The sequence below is a fragment of the Gadus macrocephalus genome, chromosome 14 (assembly GCF_031168955.1).
Source record: "Gadus macrocephalus chromosome 14, ASM3116895v1".
NCBI classification, from domain to species: Eukaryota; Metazoa; Chordata; class Actinopteri; order Gadiformes; family Gadidae; genus Gadus; species Gadus macrocephalus.
Window position 1 is genome coordinate 22,912,617 of NC_082395.1, and position 10,811 is coordinate 22,923,427.

Here is a 10,811-nt window from a genome sequence, read left to right on the forward strand (position 1 = left end):
GGCCTCAGCTTTCAGCGCGGCTCAGACGCGTTTCTGAGGACAGACTCTTTTCAACAGTCCATCAGTTACCGCAGACTCTCACACACACAGACACACACACCCTGCACTTGGCCTGATCCCCACCAGCTCATTGGACCCGACTCTGGGGGGTCAGGTGGTCCAGGTTAGACCCCCGGTCACCTTGGGGTCACCTTGGGGTCACAAGGGGCGCTCCAGGACCCGGGTACAGCTCTGCTCTAGGAGAACCTTGGCTCCAGATAGATCCGGTCTCACACTCACACACATGTACACACACACACACACACACACACACCTCAGAGTCCGGTGTGCAGCTTGCCGTCTCCCAGTTCCCCTGGCCGGATGTGAGGCAGTAGCAGAACTAATTGTACTTTATTGACCTCTCCCGCAAATTCTTTCATGGAACAATTATACAAAGACACACACACACACACACACACACACACACACACACACACACACACACACACACACACACACACACACACACACACACACACACACACACACACACACACACACACACACCTGGACAAAAGGACACACTCTTTCTATTCTAATCTGAGGTGGTAAAGCATATCGATACAGATGGATCAGCGTGAGCAATACGTGTGAGCAGAGAGAGACATAATGATTTCGGTGCATCTGGAATACGTATTTGTATTCCAGCAAAGCCAGGCACGTCGGTCACTGGATTGTTTTCTTACAGTAATATTTCTGACTGGGAAGCACAGTAGGGCTGGGTTGATGAAAAAAGCAGGTGTGTGCGCGTGCGTGTGCATGTGCACGTGCGTGTTTGGCTGCAGTGACAGTCTCCATTTTTCTTCGTTCTTCTTGACTCATAAAGTTATCTCAAAATGAATGAGTCGTCCTATAGACTCAGGACGCTGGGGTTAGCCTAGCGTAGCGTAGCACTACAACGGTTTGTTACCCTTGGTCACAGTCGCAAACAATTAGCACACCGGCGGCCCTAAAATATGTCTGAAACCGTCTGTGTTGCAACGTGAGGGTGGATTTTGGTTAGATTCATTAGGTAGAACAGAGAACCAACTTCAGAAGACTGGAGCTCTTTAGTACAGAAGACTTTCAGAATTCATAACACACATGAGCTTAACATTTCTTGTATTTTATAAACCAGGTAGTACAACGATAAAGATATGTAGCGTCAAATCAAATGGCTATGATAGAGGATATTCTGTTATACTATATTATATACCCCACATCTGTAAGAAACCCAGCAGGCTGGTGATATTGGCATAACAATGACATAGGTCGCCTGCTACAGGGACTACTGAGAGACAATTTCCCCTTACGTGAAACAGAAGCGCTCTCAGCTATTAAGCCGTGACATATTCACTCCTCCTATGCTCTGCCCATCTCTCTCTCTCTCTCTCTCTCTCTCTCTCTCTCTCGTAAGGGTAGGTTATGTTGCTTCACTATCTTTACACACCTGTTAAAGAGAGAGCGATAAGAAGCTGAACCGGGACGCCCCGATCGACCGCACAGGGGGGACCCCTGCTGTGCTGGAACCTGAGGCGCACACACACACACACACACACACACACACACACACACACACACACACACACACACACACACACACACACACACACACACACACACACACACACACACACACACACACAAACCTGAACACACACACACCAAATTCAACTTGATTCATGGACAGTGATCCTCTGTCACGGTATAAACCACAGAAGCACTGACATGATCATAGCCATGATGAGTAGTACAAAAGAACGAGGAAATACTAAACAAGTTGTCTACTCCGATCATTCAACAGAGAGTTGTTAACGGCACTGCGATCTCTCAGACAAGCGGAGCGCTCGACCGTTCCTGACTACCCCGTCTCCGTCCCGATTGGCCGGTGAATCCCGCCGGCCCGGGGACAAGTGACCACACAGCGAGCCTCCCGCCGGCCGCATTCCGAAAAAACGGCCCGTAGGCGTAAAAAGTGCTCAGCTTTCTCCTCGCTGACCGCCACCCAGAGAGCGGCCGGTCAGAGCCAACAGCCGTGCGTCTGTGGGACGCTCAGGCGGCCGCCGGCTGCCAGAAATACAACCCGGGCCCCGGAGAGTCCCCATAAATCCTCCTCTAGACATGGCCGCCGGGCCGGGTCCCTCAGACGGCGCTACGCTACGTAGCGCAGAGCTACTGCCTCTCAGCACTGCATGACCGCTCTATCTGCTGTCTGTCTGTTAGCCGTTAGCCTGTGTATCTCTATCTGCTGTCTGTCTGTTAGCCGTTAGCCTGTGTATCTCTATCTGCTGTCTGTCTGTTAGCCGTTAGCCTGTGTATCTCTATCTGCTGTCTGTCTGTTAGCCGTTAGCCTGTGTATCTCTATCTGCTGTCTGTCTGTTAGCCGTTAGCCTGTGTATCTCTATCTGCTGTCTGTCTGCTGGCCGTTAGCCTGTGTATCTCTATCTGCTGTCTGTCTGCGGGCCGTTAGCCTGTGTATCTCTATCTGCTGTCTGTCTGTTAGCCGTTAGCCTGTGTATCTCTATCTGCTGTCTGTCTGTTAGCCGTTAGCCTGTGTATTTCTATCTGCTGTCTGTCTGCTAGCTGTTAGCCTGTGTAGGGGTCATCCCTATGTTCCCCAGGTCCTATGTTCCCCGGGTGCAAAGGGTTAGGTTCAGATTTAGGGCTAGGGTTAGGGTTAGGGTGAGGGTTAACCCTAAACCTAACCCTAACCAATCGGAGGAGAGACATTCTAACCAATCACAGGCGAATCAGAGGCGAAAAAGGCGGTACTTGCCCCTACCAGCCTACGAAAAACAGATTTGCTCGCAGGGTCCTATGTTCCCCGGTCACATACAAAGCGGGGAACATAGGACCCGGCCGGGAACATAGACACGCTCCCCCTGTGTGTCTCTATCTGCTGTCTGTCTGTTAGCTGTTAGTCTGGTATCTATGTCTGCTGTCTGTCTGTTGAACTATCTTTGTATCTCTGTCAAGCTGTCTGTCTGTCCATGTATCTCTATCTGCTGTCTGTCTGTTAGTGGTTAGCCTATGTATCTCTGTCTGGCTAGCTACCCGTGCATTCACTTTACACACTAATAGTTATTTTGTCTGTATTTAGAATTGCATTTTAATGCCGATAAGACCTAGCTATGAAACTACTGACATTACATAAAATGGAAATACTTTATAAAAGTATCTCAAAATAATCAATCAATCAATCACTGCAGTCCGTCACTGCATGTTGCTTAGCATCAGGGTTAAGCTGTAAACACTGCAGGTACAGCGTGAAGCTGTAAACCACACTGCAGGTACAGGATGATGCTGTAACAGTATAGATACAGGAAGAAGCTGTAAACACTGCAGGTCAGGGTGAAGCTGTAAACACTGCAGGTCAGGGTGAAGCTGTAAACACTGCAGGTCAGGGTGAAGCTGTATACACTGCAGGTCAGGGTGAAGCTGTAAACACCACAAACGGCTTTACCAGTGCCGCTAAACCACACTGATATCCTGTTTCAGGGGATCTGATTGGACGTGGCCTTGATGAGTCAACCTGGAGGTCAGGGCAGGGGGGTCAGAAGCAGCAACGGGTTGGAAATGCATCAGAGGGCCCCCCCTCCCGGCTTGACGGGACGACAGGGACCCCAGACCCCCGCCCAGCAGGGCCTCCGGGACTGGACTCGTCAGTCCGGGCTAGGGGCCACAGTGTTGTGGCGAGTGTGTGGCCCCCCCCCAGATCTAGTGCAGTCAGGCTTAGCGCAGGAACACGGCGCCCCAGACCGGCCCTGGGGGCCAGCAGGGGTCAGAGGTCACAGAGGGGCACCTGCAGGGGGTGCTGGGGGCCCGCCAGGGGCCCCCGGGGTTCACAGCCAGATTAAACCAACAGTGCTCCCCTGTAAAGCTCAGGGCCAGGAAGCAGCACACAGAACAGCTGGAACGCAGTCAAGATGTCATTTCAACTGATGCCGGGGAATTGAATCCCTGCCTCGTTCAGAATAGTGAAAATACAGCGCTTACACTCCTCTACAACTCACACATTACTGGCGGAAGAACTTGCTGCACCTTTGCTCCGGTGGCAATGAAAGATTGCATTGCATTAATTATTGACATATCCAATTAATCAGCGCTGCTGCGGTTGCCGATGCATGGAGAGCAGCAGAGGTAGCAAGGTGCATGCTGGGAGCTGGCGGCGGGGGCTCCTGTCTCAACAGGGCCACGGGGCCACAGGGCAGGAGTGAGCCAGGTCACCCATCCATCACACGCTGATCCCCAACTCTTCACATGCTGGTGATGGAGAGCGCCAAGGGAATGAATAAAACAGATGAGGAGCGAGAAGGGAGTGGCCAGGCTTAGAGGTGTGTGTGTGTGTGTGTGTGTGTGTGTGTGTGTGTGTGTGTGTGTGTGTGTGTGTGTGTGTGTGTCAGGAAACAAGATGAAGCCACCACCACCACCACCACAACCCCCACCCCCACCACCACAACCCCCACCCACCACCGCCAACACCACCAGGAGCAGCAGGGGCCGGTGTTTATTTGTACCTGAGCAGCCTGGAAGGCCATCAGTCTTAAAGCAAGCAAATATTATCTTTAGATGTGCTGGTGAGAAACTCATGACATCAATACAGGATGTGACAGCGACACGGCTGCCTTGCTCATTAGCCGAGGCATTCCTCCCAGAACATGGACCAAGTTTCTTGGAGAAACGACAAGAGATAAAAAAACGTTTTCTTCCATTTAGCTTTTAACTCGCGTTTCATCCATGCTGCTTTCTCTGATGATCTAATCTCATTGATCAATTGTATTTATTTTTTCGATTCGTTGTCATGGTTACTGGTGTTGCTTTACTTCCTTTGAGATGCTTCGTCCAGCACTTGGCTGATCTTTCAGTCGTGTATTTGTTATTCAATCTTTCTCTCTTTTGCCCCGTATTACTTTGAGCTCCATTGCTACAGATCAAAGGTATTCATAAATAAAGCGTATTCCTAATATTATAATTGCTAGATGTTTTTTTTTCTCTCTTGCCCAGGGTGGAGCACAAAAAGAGAGGCAACCAAACACACAACAGAAGGCTATGCATTGTAATAAAACGTTTTACAGGGACACATACAAGTATCCCCATCGCACAAACAACACACACACACACACACACACACACACACACACACACACACACACACACACACACACACACACACACACACACACACACACACACACACACACACACACATGTGCTAGACACCTCCTGCAGCAGGCTAGAGTTGGTCCTAACCCGTGTGCTCGTGCTGTTCAGGTGGGGATCATTATACCAACATACAGCAGGATTTAGTGCAGAGCCCTCAGAACGCTCCGGCCTGGAAGGACCAGGGTTTGATTTCCTTGTACCAATAAAGTGCGTTGAGTAAAGAAGTGCGGTGTGTTAATTATGTCTTGAGGACTTCCAGCCGCCCGTTAACGCGTGGAACCTGGGGGAGGCGAAGGGGGGGCCGGGGGGCCGGGTTACAGCCGCTCTGGGCCCGCCACCGCAGCGAGACAAGTGTGTGGTCAGTGGTCACCCTTTAAAAACACACACACACGCACACAAAAACATGCACACAGACACACACACACACACAAACGCACACGCGTGCACACATACACACAAAAATATGCACACAGACACACAGACAGAGTTACGGGCACACACACACACACACACACACAGACGCAGACACACACACACACATGCATGCACACAGACGCACACAATCATGCGTGCAGGCACACATACACAGACAGAAAAATATGCACACACACACACACACACACACACACACACCCTTCTCCTGTTCCCTCCGCTGGCACGGTGGCGGCTGAGCTCTGTTCATAATGGAGTCTTTCTTCTGCAGCTCGTCTGACATGAGGAGCCGGACTAAAGAGACGTGTTTTCTGTGACTCTGGCTTTTCCTCCGGACGGTAACAGCTGGCAGGGCCCCGGCCCCGGGCCCCACGGTGAACCCTCGTGCTGTCGGGTTCACCGTGGGACTCAGAGGAACCCGCTCCACCTGAACCCACTCCAGTGAAGCGTCCACAGGCGGACACTCAATCTGTTGGTTCAGGATTAACGCAGAAGGAAGGAGGTCCTCTCTCTGGAGTCGGGATGGACGTCTCCTGATGGACTGTGTAACGACCAGGGCAGGGCGGGGCTCTTCTCGCTCTGAGGCTGGCATGGTGCCGGTCATCAACTTGTGATATATACTCTTAAGACACGCATGAATCCATTACGACTCCTAATCGTTAGGATCTCTCGCCTGATTGCCTCGCGTATTTTGCCCAAAACGGGATTCGAAGGGAAAGCAAACGAAGGCCGAGGAATCAGGGTTATGGCGTGGAGGGTGCCAGGGCAACAGGAAATCACAGAGCTTTCCTAATCAATGCAATAAACTCTGCTCTAACATTTTGTCTAATAAGCAAAAATGAAAACCAAGAAGAGGGGGGTAACTCCACGAGACCGTAATGCCGCTTTTCCACCGCACATGTAGCTCGACTCGACACGACTCGACACGACACGACTCGACACGGTAGCAACACGGGTGCTTTTCCACCGCAAATAGTACCTCCTGGACGTGGGCGGGGTCGGCTGCGCGAAAGGGCCGTGACGTATTTGTGTACGCGACGCAAACAACACATACGCAACCCACACATGGACAGAACCCACATAACAACAATGGAGGACATCGATCACATTACTATTATTAGCCGGCATGTTGAAGAAGTTGGAGAAGTGGAACATGTTGGCTGCGGCGCTGCTATGGATGTTACCAGCATGGTTGCCATGTCGCTCTCGTGACTTCGTCACACTCTCTGGCCAATCAGTCGCCGGCCGTCTGCCGACGTCACCTTTTAGCATCGGCTCAGCTCGCTTGGTACCTAGAGCGAGTAGGTACTAGAAAAAGCAGCCACTTCAGGTACCAGATACCATGGTACCGCGGTGGAAACGCAAAAAATGCGAGCTGAGTCGAGTCGTGTCGAGTCGTGTCGAGCTGGTACCATGCAGTGGAAAAGCGGCATAAGTCTCTCCACCCTGTCCAATCAAGCGGTGCTACCGATCTGTGTGTGTGTGTGTGTGTGTGTGTGTGTGTGTGTGTGTGTGTGTGTGTGTGTGTGTGTGTGTGTGTGTGTGTGTGTGTGTGTGTGTGTGTGTGCACTATTTTCATTTTGCCATAGCTTCACTTCTATCTAACCCATAATATGGTGTTATACAGACTATATCTGTGTATAACTAGCCTGATGTCCTGAGGTCCCACACACACACACACACACACACACACACACACACACACACACACACACACACACACACACACACACACACACACACACACACACACACACACACACTGTCATACAATATAGGAGCACGAATCATACGTCTTGATCCAGTGGCAATGTCACATCCTCACGTGACCCAATCTGAGCAGTGAAACAACAAATTTCTAGTAACCCGAGGAGTAGACAAATAAACATCATGTTTAGACTAAATATTGTTTACCCGAGGGATTAACGACACAAACTTTCCGTGGCCTCAGCAGTATGTGGAAGCGTTTAGGAAACCCACCGCAGAAAGTGCAGTGAAGTGGCCTGCTGACGCGGGCATCCCTTCAGCACCCCCCCCTCCGCCCCAAACACAACTACAACGTTTATGTTTAAAGTTAAGTCGAAGCTTTGCAGAGTCGATCAGACTGAAAAGACTCCCTTACATGATACGATTCATTCCCCTTGTCCCAAAATAGGTAAGACCAAAGAATAACCAAAGCTTTAAATATACTCTCCCCCACAGCTACTTCAGTTACCATAGCAACCTTGAGAATAACTTTCATGGTCTTTGACATCATTATTATTATTATTATTTTATTTTATTTTTTTAAATAAGCCCTTTATAAAATCGTTCTTCCTTCGTGAAGTCTGACAGCCCTTGACTGAAAGGGGCCATCTCTAAATAACGGCCCCCCAGTCTGCTTTTAATAAGCTGGGGCCACCACTAGCTGGTTCTGATGACTAATGAATTCATCAGCGCGAGGAGTAAGTGTTTGAACTGGCACGCGTGGTGAGAGAGATAATCGTGTTGGGGTCACATGAATTAAAAATGCACGCCCGCTTTTAATTCCCATGGTTATTCAATCGTGTGTGTGTGTGTGTGTGTGTGTGTGTGTGTGTGTGTGTGTGTGTGTGTGTGTGTGTGTGTGTGTGTGTGTGTGTGTGTGTGTGTGTGTGTGTGTGTGTGTGTGTGTGTGTGTGTGTGTGTGTGATACTTAAATACGGGTATTATAAACGTCTGCTACTGTTTGAAATGCCCCACAAGGTTAGCAGAGAGAAGAGGATACAGAAGAGTCAAGCACGCTATCTAAAAATAACCAGTAATCGTTATCTTAACGACTCGCATGTGATTAATGAAAGACATGAAGGCTGTGATGAAGAACGGAGAGCAGTGGAACAAGAGGCTGCCAAAAAGAACATGAGATGAATTCCAAAAAAGATATCTTTGGCTCAGCTTCACTCAGAATAAAGCTTCTTAACACAATGGAAACTTCCTTACAAAAGGTTAAATCCTAATTAAAGAGAAAGGTCCAAAATTGAAGTCACTGGCATGGATATGCATGCTGGTGATGGGTCGTTCGCGACCGAATAAGTTTGAATGAACGAATCTTTAACAAGAACGAACCGTACTGCTTCTTCTCTCCCGTTTGTTCTCAGACACGACTCCTCCCAGACCCACTAGTCTCTGACTCGCTGACTCGCTGACTCGCTGTTCGTTCACTGACTGAGTGGTGAAGAGGGAAGAGGCATAGTGAACGAGCGTACGATAATACGATTCAATATCAGTGGAATGGTAAATGCATGCTGTACTTTCTGTGTCATGCCAGATTAATCAAATATTTGAATGTCTCGTCAATCTGTCTCGTTCTTTCATGGTTCGTTCTCCAACCGGGACCCCCACCATCATTGCTAAATTCAGTCTTTTATCTTGCTGATATGCTAAACATCCATTAATCAACTACAACCCTCATGCCGCTGCGTTTGGTTGAATTTGTAATTTTGTGTTGATTTATGACCAACTTCCACGATCGTTTGAGAATGAGAACGAGGGAAGAGCTGTGTCTGACTGACTCAGCTGAGAACCGTGCATTCCATGATTCGATTCACCGCTACCGGAAACTCGACTGTACCAACGAACGAACAAACGATTCTGAACGACTCTTCTTGGTGAACTGACCCACACGAACTGAATCAAGGAAAATAATCATTGAATCCATCACTAATGCATGCCTTCTTTGTGTGTACCAGATGACCTCTGGTGCACTGCTGCCATCTGGTGGTTTTCCACGCAACCACATGATCGGAGCACTGTGACGTATAAATCACTAACCTCATACCACTCCACTCTACACTGACCGTTGAAACAACTCGAAAGCAGTTCATTTGTATCTAATGCAATGCAACCGTGACATTGTGACAAGATTAAATAAAGACACATAAGGACTTGACATGAAAGATTCATGACCACTCCTAATTCTGAACCATTATTTAAGCAGATAATGTTTTTAAATAAATTGTATTACTCATCTGAATGCCTTGAGTGGGAAATGTGAAAACCTTCTTACGCCATCAAACGCCAAAACTAGTCCCTTGGCCTCACCTTATCCTTAACCCTTAACTGTTAGTCTTCACTTAACACCCGAATGTTGATACGCTTCTCAGCGACCCGTTTGTACAGCAGGGTGTGTCCCCCCCCCCCCCTGGGCGCTGAACGAGTCAAACAAGCGCATATCGTCAGTGCTGTGCCTGAACGCGTTCATTGAACGATAGTTCACGAACTCGTTCATATTGTCGGCGAACGTGAACTGAACGTACTGTATTACTGCCTGATGAACGTTACTGTGAACTCATTCACTCTGGTGTCTGTGAACGGCACGCTCACTCAGTTTAACTTCGTGGGGGTAAAAAAAGAACTATGAACTAGTTCATTTTTTGGAACTGTGAACTTAGTTCAAAATTTTGAATTATGAACGTTTGAGTGAACCTCCCCAACACTACATATCGTTCTCTGAGCCAGGACCCCCAGAGCAGCCGGCGGCGTCGCCTTACCAGACACTTTCCCGCCACGCACAGCGCCGTCCCGTTGCCCCCGCAGGGCGCCCCGTCCGTCACGCGGTCGGACAGACGCACGTAGAACCGGAAGCCCAGCGCGCGGCAGTTCAGCTCGCAGCCCTGCTCCCCAGGAACTGGGGAGGAAGAGGAGCAGGGAGGAAGAACATCAGTCATCAACCACTCACTGTGTGGCATGAGACCAGAGGTCATGTGATGCTGCTTTGTGGGCTTTAGGACATTAACCACTGAAGTACAGAATGAGAAGCGAATGGGAACTGACTTGATCATTATAATATTGTCTGCGTATGCAATATTATAGACAATATATAGTCTGTGTATGCATGTTCAAGATATTTTTTACATGTTTGGGACACTTTAATCTATTGGGTATAAACGGTATAAACACAGTGAACCATTGAACAATAATAATAATAATGATAATAATAATATAACCGCAAGCGGTGATTAACGGGGTCCGAGCAAAATTAAAAGTCAAGAACACACTAATGGAAGGTATATAAATATAACATATAATTGTCATATTTAAGGAAAGCTGTTCCACTTATAAACCTGAACTGCAGCCTCATTCACATGGTCAAAATGTCTATTGATAAGCACACAACATCCAGAAAACTCAAAGCATACATTGCTCTAGTGAATTAAAGGCTTTCTTCAAAGCATATACCT